Source organism: Lycium ferocissimum, chromosome 3, assembly GCF_029784015.1.
Source record: "Lycium ferocissimum isolate CSIRO_LF1 chromosome 3, AGI_CSIRO_Lferr_CH_V1, whole genome shotgun sequence".
Classification (NCBI taxonomy): domain Eukaryota; kingdom Viridiplantae; phylum Streptophyta; class Magnoliopsida; order Solanales; family Solanaceae; genus Lycium; species Lycium ferocissimum.
Window position 1 is genome coordinate 7,031,599 of NC_081344.1, and position 12,983 is coordinate 7,044,581.

Genomic DNA, 12,983 nt, shown 5'->3' on the forward strand with positions numbered 1-12,983 from the left:
TCAGTATTTGGTACCAACTGAAATTTGGCTAATTCAAATTCACGCCGCGTAGGGCCAATTAAAGGAGAAACCTTTTGTATCAGGGGTTTTTCCCATTCTCCCGGCTCTAACTCGAGATTTCTGGTAAAGGGTGAAGAGATTTCATCCATCCTGTTATACTTCTTGGTGGTTAAACAATTATATGTATACATATATACCAAGGGTAGATTGATCTTCCATATTAGCTACGGGTTCGGCAGAACTCCGTAGTTTTGTCTTAAACCCGGTATTTGTGTTAAGAAATTTACTTAATATGTATAAATAATATATTAAGAATCCAACAATAAGCAAAAAAGTTCATGATCTAGAACCTATAAACTTAAAATCCTGGATCCATCTTTGAAATATACCGTCAAAAACCAGGATATAGATTAAGTCAGGAGTATTGATGACTTTAAATAATATTTGGATAGATATTCATGTGAACAGAATTAAATGTTGTGCCTAGGAAGAAACCTTAATGGCGTGCGGAATAGTTTAATCCACGTCATGATTAATTAAACCCTTAATTCCCATCCCAAAAGCCTATTTATACTTGAAATCCTTATATATCCTCTCAACATTCGAAGACAACTTTCCCTTATATAAATCTTCAATCTCTTCCTTCCCATTTTGTACAAATTACAATGACTGGAAAACCAAGAATCATGAGGATCAAATTCGAGTCTCCAACATCGGAATTTTATGCTGAAGTTAGAGAAAAAAGTAGTGTGAGTGAATTAATGAAGATAGTCACAAGAGTATGGGGAGATGAATACATGAGACTTTATCATAAGTCTAAAGAAATGAAGAGTGATCAATTTTTATCTGCTTATAATATCAAAGATGGATCTATTGTCAAAGTTCAAGTTCTTGCAGAACCTCCTGATCAGCCAAGAAATGTTTGCACAAACAACTTCAAGTTCATGGAAAACAACAAGAAGTTAAATAGATTTTCAATTCTTGGCTTAAATATTCATTGTGTTTTTTGAGGGGTATTATTATGCCTCTTCAGTTAAATGTAATTTATTGATTGTTCCAAAATTGTTGTTAACAATGATTCCCAGAATGAAGGTTACTTCATTTGTTGTATGAAAGAATATTCCATTGAACTATGTATACTCTTTGATCATGTTGTCCTTAATTTCTTGCCTCGCCAGTTTATGTTTGTTCCCTGTGCAAGGAATCTATCGACCAGATTGTCTGTCTTATTTTCAGGTTAATAATTCTACTTATTATGAATAATTATTTATAATTGTATTTTAAGTGAGTGGACAAATGCTTTTTTTAAGTTGCCAGTGTATATACATGGTTAAGCACGTAATACTCTCTCCGGTTCATTTTACTTGTCATGTTACCGTGAAAAACATTAACTAAAAGCAGAGGCAGATCTAGAAGTTGAAGTTTTATGAGCTTTTATAGCAACCTCAAATTAATATACATTAATAATTAGGTTCAATTTTATCTTTCCTCTGTTTGATTTATGTGGCATTCATTCCTTTATTAGTCCGATGCCAAAAGAATGGCCACATTCCTAATAAGGAAACAATTCACTTTATGAAATAATTTACAGTACACAAATATTCAAACTTATTTTGAATACGAGTTTCAAAAGTCTTCATTCTTTCTTAAATGTCATGCCTAGTCAAATGGGTTCACATAAATTGAAACGGAGGGAGTACTATTTTTCGTTTCACCATATAAATTATATCTGTCCACATTTATTAGAGTGTGCGTAAAGATGAAAAAAAAAAATTCTAACTGGATTTTATAAAATGACTAGTACTTTAAATGAATTATTTTTAATAATCATGATAAGTAAAATAGACTGGACATAATAGAAGAGGCTAATTCAAAAATTAAATTAATCATGTCTGAAAAGAATAATCTAAAAAGAATGGAAGATTAAGAAAAAGGTTTGTGTTTACTCTTGTTTATTTGTTCTTTTACTTGGTTTTATGGGAGGACATAATAAGAAAAGTATTGAATTTTCCAAGAAGTTTAACTTGGTATATACGAGAAGTGAAAAAAATAAAAAGTATTCTCTTCAGCCGACCACATTCTCAACACATTTCATAAGTTTAATTTGTCAAAGCATACGGCTAAAATATGCTCCATGTACAAATTCTTTGTGATAAAGTAATTTAACGATTTCCCGTCTTGAACCTACCATTCCAAAATGTACTCAAGTAGTTGAAGGCATTGTTTGACTGTGCTTAGTTTGTTGCCTTATTGATTTAGTTGTTTTTGCATACAAATTATTTGAAGTTAAAAGGACGATGTCAGATTATATTCATTGTTGAATAAAGAGAAAAAGTTCAAATTTGCTCGTGTCTTGAGAAAAGGTTTAATTTTCCCTTTTTTTAAAGTCTGGCTCATTGGTGTATCATTAATTATAAGTTTGGCTTGAAATTGTCCTTGGTCACTAAATGGACCAAATTAATATAGGAAAAAGGACCAAATTTTCCTATGATTTGCAAAAAGTCTTAACTTTGTTTTCTGACGAAATAGATACACAAATAATCCACTCATTTTCACTGCACATTCCTTCTTCCACTTTACCACGCCACCACTGATGGTGGAATGACATGTGGTGGCATGGTTAAAATTGAAGAAGGAATGATCGAATTTTTTATGCATCCCATTTCGCCGGAGGGCAAAATTAGATCTTTTGCAAACCACAAAGACAAAGTTAGGCTTTTCACATAATATAGGGACAAATTTGGATCTTTTTCCTATATAATAGTATTAGTTTATTAGTGAATAAGGGAAATTTCGAACTAAAATTGCAACGGTGAGAACATAAATGAATCAAACTCTAGCGGAGGGAAAAGTTAGATCTTTTCGCGAAGTATAAGGGAAAATTCAAACCTTTTCTCTTTGAATTAAATATGCTTAAAACATCAAACTCCTTTAAGCTTGTCAGTAAATTTCATTTAGACACTCGAACTACGGCTTATTTTTATCGAGCAACTGAACACATGATAAAGTGTTCCTATTAGACACTTTTGGTTCAAATTTTGAAAATACTTTTTTGCGTATTCTCAAGTGTATATTACGTAGATAAGTTAACCACTTAAAATATGTCACATCCTTTAATTATATGCATTAGCCTCAATAAGTTGTAAAACCTCAAGTATGTTCCAATTGAGGCTGATGTGCATAACTAAAGGAGATGTCATATTTTATGTGGTTAAGTTAACGACCTAATAGAGGCTTAAGAACACAAACAAAAGTTTTTCCAATATTTGAACAAAAAATGTCTAATATGAACACTTTATTAGGTATTCATGTGCTCCATTGAAACAAATGACAGTTCAAGTATCTAAGTGGAATTTTTCACTTACTGGCAAATTTAAGCACTATCAATGTACATTAAGCCAATTAAATATGAAAATATAATTTTGCTAATATAGTTATGTTACATAAAATAATTGAAGGAGGGAAGTATGTGTGATATTTAAAACCACAAAATAAATGTATGTATTACCAGTCTAAATCTAAAGGAAGGTTTGTATAATTCACCATTGTCTAATCAACTGGACCATCAGTCCATTACTAACCAAATTCCGTCTGCCAAAGGAATACAACAAAAGAAACGAAGTTGAAGACAAAGGGACCACGGGTTGGTGTAAGTCATTGTTAGCAATCTTACCCAGAAATTAAGTAAAAGATGGACAGAGAAAACGACAGATATATTGATATTAGTTAGATTTAGGCGTCATTTGTTTTAATTATGATTAAGAAAGCTGAATACATGTCTGAATACTAAGGGCATGTTTGGAAAGCCACCCAGGTAATTGGAATTGGGTGTAATTATACAGTTTGGTTTGTTTGTTTGGCCAAAGTAATTACGCGGTTAGGTGGGAATTGAATGTAATTGACGGTGTAATTACACTCTCCGATTCTCGAGGGAGGGGGGGGGGGTAAATGTGGGTGTAATTACACCTGTAATTACGGGGTTACTTTTTAGTTTGTTTATTTTTTTACTTTAATTTCTTTTTATTTTTTATTTCTATTATTTTAATTTTTTTGATTTTTAATATTTTTTATTTCTATCATTTTAATTTCTTTTTTATTTTTACTTTTGAATTATTTTTATTTTTTAAAATGTATTTTTCTTTTTATATTATTTATTTTTCATTTTTTTCTCATTCTCAACCTTTACTTCTTGTGGTTATATAATTCTTTCGTATTTTTTTATTTTTTATTTTATTCATTTAGCATAACCTTATTATTCTAATATTTGAAACTACACCTCTTAATATTGGAAAGAATGAGTCATTAACAAACTTGACATATAACGAGTGACGTTATTAAAGTATAATTTCATTGTGAATTAGGTTATATACTTATATTTTTCCTTTCTTTTGAATTATTTACTTAAGTTACGTTAGAACTTACTTATGTAATGTTGGAATTTGACACAAGAGTATTATGTTGAACTTTTTCTTTTGGATTTTGAATTTAGGTTATACTTCCAATTTTAAGTTATTTGCTTTCACATTGCATGTTGTTTATTTTTCACTTACATTTGATGGATTTTTTGTGTCAAACATTTGAATAATGTTATGGCATTATATTTATTAATATTATTTTTTTGTCAAACATCTAATCCATGACGTTCTCACAAAAAAGTCTTCTTTTAAGTTTTATAATTAATTAAAATTAAATATTAATTTGAAAAATATATATCAATTATTTTTGCTACAATATTAGTTACAAATATATGATTATTAATTAATATATTTTCAAGAAACAATGTGTTATTAAATAACGAATTTAATATCATTTATAAAGGCAATATTTTTTGAATATTAATTTTAGATTTTTTATAATGAAATTTTATTTTTAAATTAAAATGATTGTGTAATTACATCGGTGCAACCAAAACACGCTTGTAATTACAACGTAATTACGTTATGACAAACAAACGGTCGTTGTAATTACACTACTATATAATTACTAGAGGTTGTGTAATTACTACCCTAGTAATTACACCAATTCCAATTACCAGGTGGCTTTCCAAACAGGCCCTAAATGTATTAAGATTTAGATGTCTAATTCTAAATAGTTTCTTATCTACATCTGAATATATAGAATTTTTTTTTATTATAAATTTAAAATTTAAATAATTTTCTTTTTAAGGATGCAACAAAAAGTAATTGCTTATGATAAAATAGCACATACAGTCTACAGTCTACAATCATTAACACTGAACTTATTTTTTGAATAAGAGAGTTTTTGTCCTGACAAATTAAATTTAAGCACTTATTTTAAGGACAAAAACACATTTAATTTCTCAAGTTTTCAAAGCACAAAGATTTCTTCGCCGGAGCAAAGTTTGAAATTGAGACTGACCAATCGGGATCATTACACAAATCACTTACTAAAGTGAGTAGATTTTTGCAACATAAGCACGTAATATTGGATAAATTTCCTCAAAAAGAAACAAGATAAACAAAGCAAAGAACCATAATTGCATTAGAAAATACTCCCTCCATCCACTTTTACTTGTCATGTATATTAAAAATAGTTGTCCATTTTTACTTATTTAGTTTGGATAATCAAGATATAATTTATCATTTCATACCTATTTTACTCTAATCCTTAATTTTTGGGTTGGAGAGTGCAAGGAGTTCTTAGTGACTGCACAACTTTTAAAATATATTTTATTAATATCAATCATTAGATTATTTAGCAATAATTAGGGGTGATATAGTAGTAAAATTCTCATTCTATTTTTAGCTCGTTAATAGGCGTGTCACCTAACTATTAATACTACAAAAACTTTCTTTTGCAGCATGAGCGTATAAAATGAGGACTTAATGGAAGCTTTCGAAAGTATATAGGGCCAATTTCGACTCCTTCAAAAATATTCGAGGGCTAAAATTCAGTATTTCCCAAGTCCTGTAGAATTCCAAATTACACCTTTTGCTCATCTCAGGCATAAATTTTAGAATGAAACTTCCTTTGTAAAATTGCTCCTCTCCTCTATCAGTAAACATTAATTGTAACCATTGAAATTAAAGATTAATGATAGAGCTAATATGGTCACTTACTTGCTATGAAAAGGCATAAACAATATGATTCCTTGTTTAAGTTTTTTCAGAAAATGCATAGTTGAGTTTCATGTGAAATTTACAGTTTATTCAATGACAGTAGTAATTGATGGATTGTGTAAAATGGGTGAGATTCATAAGGCAAGAAAGTTCGTGGGTCAAATGTTTATTAAACCAAATGATTATTACACTTATAAAACATTATTGGATACATATATCAAGAAACAAGATTTTGTGGTTGTAAAGGAAATTTTAAGGACAATGGAGAAAGAAAGGTTGGATCTCGACGTGAAAATTTATACGCGTTTGATTAAAATATATACTATTTTTGGAAAATTTGAAGAGGTTAAGAGATTATTTATGGAAATAGAAGAGAAGGGTATTAAACCAGATGTTTATTTATACACTTCTATAATTAGTGGTCATAGTAAGTTGGGAAATGTTAGAAAGGCATTCCAAGTGTTCGATGAAATGTGTGAGAGAGGTTTTGCTCCTGATTGTTACACATATGGTGGTTTGATAAATGGATTGTGCAAAGCTGGATTGATGCAAGTTGCTCAAGTTTTGCTTAATGAGATGCAAAGCAAGGGAATAAATATTAACCGATCGATATTTAATACGATGATGGATGGTTACGTTAAGCAAGGTAATGTGGATGGAGCATTGAGGGTACAGAGAGTTATGGAGGGTGAAGGACATGAGCCTGATGCAAATGCTTATAATATTATTGCTACGGGGTTGCGTAAGTTAGGTTGGCATGACGAAGCAATGTGGTTGTTGCTCTCGATGATGGATCGAGGTGTAGTTCCAAATGTATTGGCTTATACGACTTTGATCGATATTTATTGCAAGCAGGGTGATTTTGTTGAAGCAAGAAGGAGATTTAGTGAGATGGAAACTAAGGGAATTAAGCCTAACACGGGAACGTAAAATGCCCTGATAGATGGTTATTTCAAGCATGGAAATTTTATTGATGCAAAAAGGGCATATAGTGAGATGGAAACTAAAGGAGCTAAGCCTAACACGAAAACGTATACTGTGTTGATAGATGGTTATTGCAAGCAAGGAGATTTTGTTAAAGCTAAATGGACACTTATTGAGATGGAAATGAGTGGAGTTAAGCCTAACACCAAAACATACACTGCGTTGATAGATGGTTATTGCAAGAAAGGTATGATGAATGAAGCTTATAAGCTAAGGATTGTCATGGAATCTAAGAACTTGATACCTAATGTATATACATATACTTCACTCATACACGGGGAATGCAAGTCAGGAAAGGTAGATGACGCTGTGAAGCTTTTCAACGAGATGCCTTCAAAGGGTTTAGTTCCGAATGTTAAGACTTACACAGCGATGATTTCCGGCTTATTAAAAGAGGGCAGATCAGATGAAGCTCTCAGATTATATAATCAGATGATAGAGGCAGGCGTAATACCTGATGCTGCTGCATACTCTGCATTTGTGGGTAGACTTCATAGTTGAAATTTATTTAGTGTGAGAAATTCTTCTCTAGGAATTTTTAAATAGTTAACTTTATTTGTAGGTATATATAGCAGGATCATTTTTTTTATTAAACAGGAATTCACTGAGTTGAACCATTGGATATTGTACATGTACTTGTGTATATTATATTGCTGTAGAATGCTTCTCCCATGTCTAAACTTTGTACTCTAATTAATATGTACATGTGCATGTCGAAAAGATTAAAATTAAGGACCATGTCTTTGTGCTTGTTGAAAAGAAAATTCCGCATGTGCAGCACATATAGGAGGAGACCTCATATATGTAACTTGACATCGTTGAAAATATAAAGGTTAAGAGCCATCCCTTGTTGCATATATAGAAAAGAAAATTCTGCACGGTTAGTATTTTGCGATATACTCGACAGTGTTATCAAAAGCTAAAAGCGTAAAAGATAATGATTTAAGTTATCAAAAGCTAAAAGCGTAAAAGATAATGATTTAAGCTTTGTTGCGCAAAACACAATTAAAATGCATACTTCAGTGGAAAAGGCCCAAATGAACGATATAAAGTAAAATAAGTAATGTAATTTTAAGAATAATAATTATTAATACAAATGACAATAATAAAAAAGAAAAGAAGAATATAGAAATTTACGTTACCGATTTCAGATAAAGCCCCCAAAATGCATCAGAAATATAACATTCAGATTTTTAAACATTAGGATCAGATACAGAAGAGTGATAATTACACAATCACTGGCTAAAGTGAGTAGAGTAATTTAAAAGGACTTTCTTTTGCAGCACGAGCTTCAAATATGAGGACTTAAGTGGGACTAAATAAATTTCAACTATGAAGGTTACCCACAAGTGACAAGTGCAGAATATGCAGTAGCATAATATTACACATGCCTCTATCATCTGATTGTATAATCTGAGGACTTCATCTGATCTGCCCTCTTTTGATAAGTCAGAAATCATCGTTGTGTAAGTCACAACATTTGGAACTAAACCCTTTGTAGGCATCTCGTTGAAAAGCTTCATAGCATCATCTACCTTTCCCGATTTGCATGCCCCGTGTGCAAGTGAGGTGTACGTATAGACATTAGGTATCAGTCCTTAGATTCCATGACAATCCGTAGCTTATAAGCTTCTTTCATCATACCTTTCTTGCAATAGCCCTGTATTAGCGCAGTGTATGTTCTCGTGTTAGGCATAACTCCCTTAGTTTCCATCTCACTAAATACCGCTTTTGCTTCAACAAAATTACCCTGCTTGCAATAACCAACTACCAGGGGATTGTAAGTAATTGTGTTAGGCTTAACTCCCATTGCTTCCATCTCACTATATACCGATTTTGCCTCAAAAAAATTACCCTGCTTGCAATAACCATCAATCAGGGTATTGAAAGTGAATGTGTTAGGCTTAAGTCCCTTAGCTTCCATCTCACCAAGCACCCTTTCTGCTTCAACAAAATTTCCCTGCTTGCAGTAACCATCTATCAGGACATTGTAAGTAATGTGCCGGGCTTAACTCCCTTAGTTTCCATCTCACTAACTACCGAATTTGCTTCAATAAAATTACCCTGCTTGCAGTAACCATCTAACAGGGTATTGTAGGTTGCCGTCTCAGGATTAACTCTCTTAGTTTCCATCTCAAGAAGTGCCCTTTTTGCTTCAATCAAATTTCCTTCCTTGCAATAAATATCAATCAAAGATGTATAAGCATTGACATTTGGAGCTACACCTCGATCCACCATCAAGAGCAACGAACTCTTTGCTTCATCATGCTGATCTAGCTTACGCAACCCAGTAGCAATTATATTGTAAACACTTGCATCAACCTCATGTCCTTTGCCCTCCATAACTCTCTGCAGCCTCCTTGCTTCATCCACATTGCCTTGCTTACAGTAACCATCCACCATCGTACTAAATATTACCCCGATCTATGTCAACTCCCTTGCTTTCCGTCTCATTAAGCAAATTTTCAGCTTCTTGCATTTGTCCAAACTTGCACAAGCCATTTATCTTCCAAAATTGCTACAAGCACTAATCATAGAATTGTACAAATAAACATCTGGCTCTATGCCCTTCTCATCTATTTCCCTAAATAACTTCTCAACCTCTTCAAGATCGCCAAACATTGAATATCCTTTAATCAAAAGTGTATAACTTGTCACATTGATATCGAAACCATCCTTCTCCATCGTCCTCAAAATCTCCTTTACAGCCACAAAATCTGGTTTCTTTATGTATGCTTGTGATAATGTCTTATTAAGTGTGCTCATTTGGTTTCACCCCATTACTAACCATTATTTTATCCATGAGCTTTCTTGCCTTACAAACCTCCCCCATTTTACACAACCCATCAATTACCACCGTCATTGAATAAACTGTAATTTTCACATCAGACTCAACCATCTTCTGGAAAAACTCCGACAATGAGTCATATCGCTTTTGCCTTTCAAAGCAGTTAAGTACACCATAAAAGCTCTATCATCAATTTCAAACTCCCCTTTTTTCAAATACTCAAAAACCTCTACACCTTCCTTAAACCTCATTATATCAACATAAACACTAAATAACATATTAAACTGAGAGCAACTTATAGAGCAAAAGGACTCTCTCTGAGTGAAATGGGTGAAATGGCATATATATGAAAACTGAGAATAATATCTGGGAACATAAGGCACCCCAGGACTCCAGTTGGTATTGGAGGAAGATTGTTGCTCTGAAAGAAGACATGAAGAACTGGTATGCACATGGAAAGTATATACTTACATTGGGAGGTAAGTATTCTATTACTAGGAGCTACAATGCAACTTTGGGTACCCCAACTAAATTGGAGAATGCTGATCTAATTTGGAATGCCATAGCTCAACCGAAACATAGGTTTATAGTATGGTTAGCTGTACAGGGAAGGTTGCTTACAAAGGATAGACTAATGAGACTGAACATACATGTTGACTGCCCACAGTGTTGCTTATGTGATGTTCAAGCAAGGGAGACACCAGGGCATTTATTTGTTGATTGTGCTTGGTTTAAACAGTTACAGGGTACTATCTTAAGATGGGCTGATGTTCAACTGCAGGCTGCTGAGGTGAAGCAAGTGCTGCAAGACATTAAAAGGAAACACTGGAAACAGGCAAAGAAGGAAATTGTAGCTGCTCTATGGGGTGCAATGATCTATCATACTTGGACAGTTAGAAATTCGAAAGTGTTTAAGCGAGCATGTGTAAATATTGAGGTTTTGATAGCACAGAATAAAAAAGAAGCTATAGAAAGGATAGAACTGATGAAACAGACAAAGAAAATGTATAGATGTCGGAGTTTCATTTAGCATTTACTATGTAACTAGACTGCTCGGAGGCTTAATCTTCCGGGCACTCTTCCTAGAAGGTGGCCAAGGGGATTAGGTGCTTTCTTAGGTGTATTTTTGTTTTATTGTTATTAACGGTGATATTCGCAGTTGTTACCAACAAAAATATTAAACACCTTCCCAATAACCCCATGTTCAACATGATTCTCACTCAACAAAGAAGCTATTTTTGAAACTAGTTTACTCATACCATCATCATCAACAACAACATTCAACACACTCTTGGCTTCACTAAACTTCCCAGATTTAAACAAGATCAAAACTAAAGCTAATGGGCTTCAAGATTGGGTCTTTGGTGACTTAAAGATAGGTTTTTTTGAAGGACATTGTAGAAGACTAAGCAAGATACAGGAACAGAAGGGTTAGAAAGAACAAGATGGGTTACACGTGGATTAAGGTGGGAAATTAGAGAAGGTGGGAATTTCGTTAATAGACCTTAAATTTATTAAGGAATTGGAGATTAATTTGGCAATGACTTCATCGGGTTTCTTGGAATAAACTTGTTTTCCAGCTTTGAAAAACTTTTGAGTCGACATTTAAGCACAATATTTTTACAGTTGTTATGAATACACTGAACTAAAGTGTCTGTCCATTTAATTCTTACACATCACATACATGAATTACTTGAATTCATATGTATCTATTTATTATGTAACTTCATTCTTGCCTCTGACGATGTACTTTGTAGCTATAAATAGAGCACTTTTGGCTCATGGATTAGATACTTGAAATAAGAAAGAAAGTCTTCTCTGCCTCTTTACTTCTTTGTCTATATTTCTTATCTTATATTGCTCTAATTTTATAACATGTTATCAGCACGAGCTCTGATCAACTGAGAAGGTTTCGGTATGATTTTCATTTTTTTTTTTTTTGTGTTACGAACATCAAGCAAGGTATGTTTTCCAAAAGATTGACTTTAATTTGGTTCTTGGAATACATAATTATCATTATTATTACATTCAACTATGTCAGCCTTGAACTTAATTATATCTTGAATTCTCAAGACATAAGCACGAAATAATGTTAACGACAGTGGTTGCTATAGAAGCTTAAATGAATTTGATATAGGTTAATTGCCTTTAGTCTTATAATTACAACCACATGCCTATCATTAAATAATCTTACCTTGATCGCTATTATGGGTTTGAATATATGTGGTACGATATAAGGAAATTACCGCTCACATTTGGTGTTATTTTATTATTCATAAAATGTTAAAGTTATTTATTACAAGTAAACTACGACAGTTTACGATATGAGATTGCATATGTATTATTTTATTCGGTAGCTAAATAGCCCGTGAATTAGCTGCTTAATTGACGATCACATGAAATCTTTGTGTGAAAAATAGTTTTCTCTATGATAAAAGACTCTACACATGCATGACTAAGATTTTCATTAACATGTGAATGTAAATGTCGGCAATTAATTGCATCTTGTTCGTCATTCATATTAAGGGAGTGATGATCATCAAATTTATTTGAATATCAACATCATTGCAACACGTACCCGTCGTACGTAGGAACAACTCGAATAATTATATTAAGTATCATATTAAGGCAAAAGAAAGCAAAATAGAATGTTTCTATTATAACCACATTGATACATTATGGTTAGTTTTTATTGATTTCCTTGAAGGAAATAACAATTAATGTATCTCTTTCTGAAGCATGTGATTATTTTTTGGTTGACGCTTAGATACAAAATATTCAGATGTTAATGATGAATCTCCCTGAAGGAGATGTTTGAAATATTGAAGTTTAGAATTCAATGTTTATTTCGTGACACCAGTAGTGTCTAAATTTGCTTTCATGATACTAGAAGTATTTAAGAAATGTTTGGTAATAGAAATTAATGATCAAAGGCTCCAGAAGAACTAATTATTTATTTACAAATATCATGACACCAGCAGTATCCAAATAATATCTGATTATGATAAATAAATTGAAGTCTTTTGAAGATGTTATATATGATAATACCATTCATCGTAGATCGTAATTGGTACGATCGGAACACAATAGTAAACCTGAAGTTTATTTGCAATAAAGATGGTTATCATATT

At 32.3% G+C, this 12,983-nt stretch overlaps 2 pseudogenes; one reads left to right on the forward strand and one right to left on the reverse strand.

Moving 5' to 3' along the window:
• Nucleotides 1-5,922: 5,922 nt before the first annotated feature.
• On the forward strand, nt 5,923-7,736 carry LOC132050885 (pentatricopeptide repeat-containing protein At2g32630-like; annotated as a pseudogene).
• A 520-nt stretch (nt 7,737-8,256) lies between these two features.
• On the reverse strand, nt 8,257-11,711 carry LOC132050886 (pentatricopeptide repeat-containing protein At2g32630-like; annotated as a pseudogene).
• Nucleotides 11,712-12,983: the final 1,272 nt, after the last annotated feature.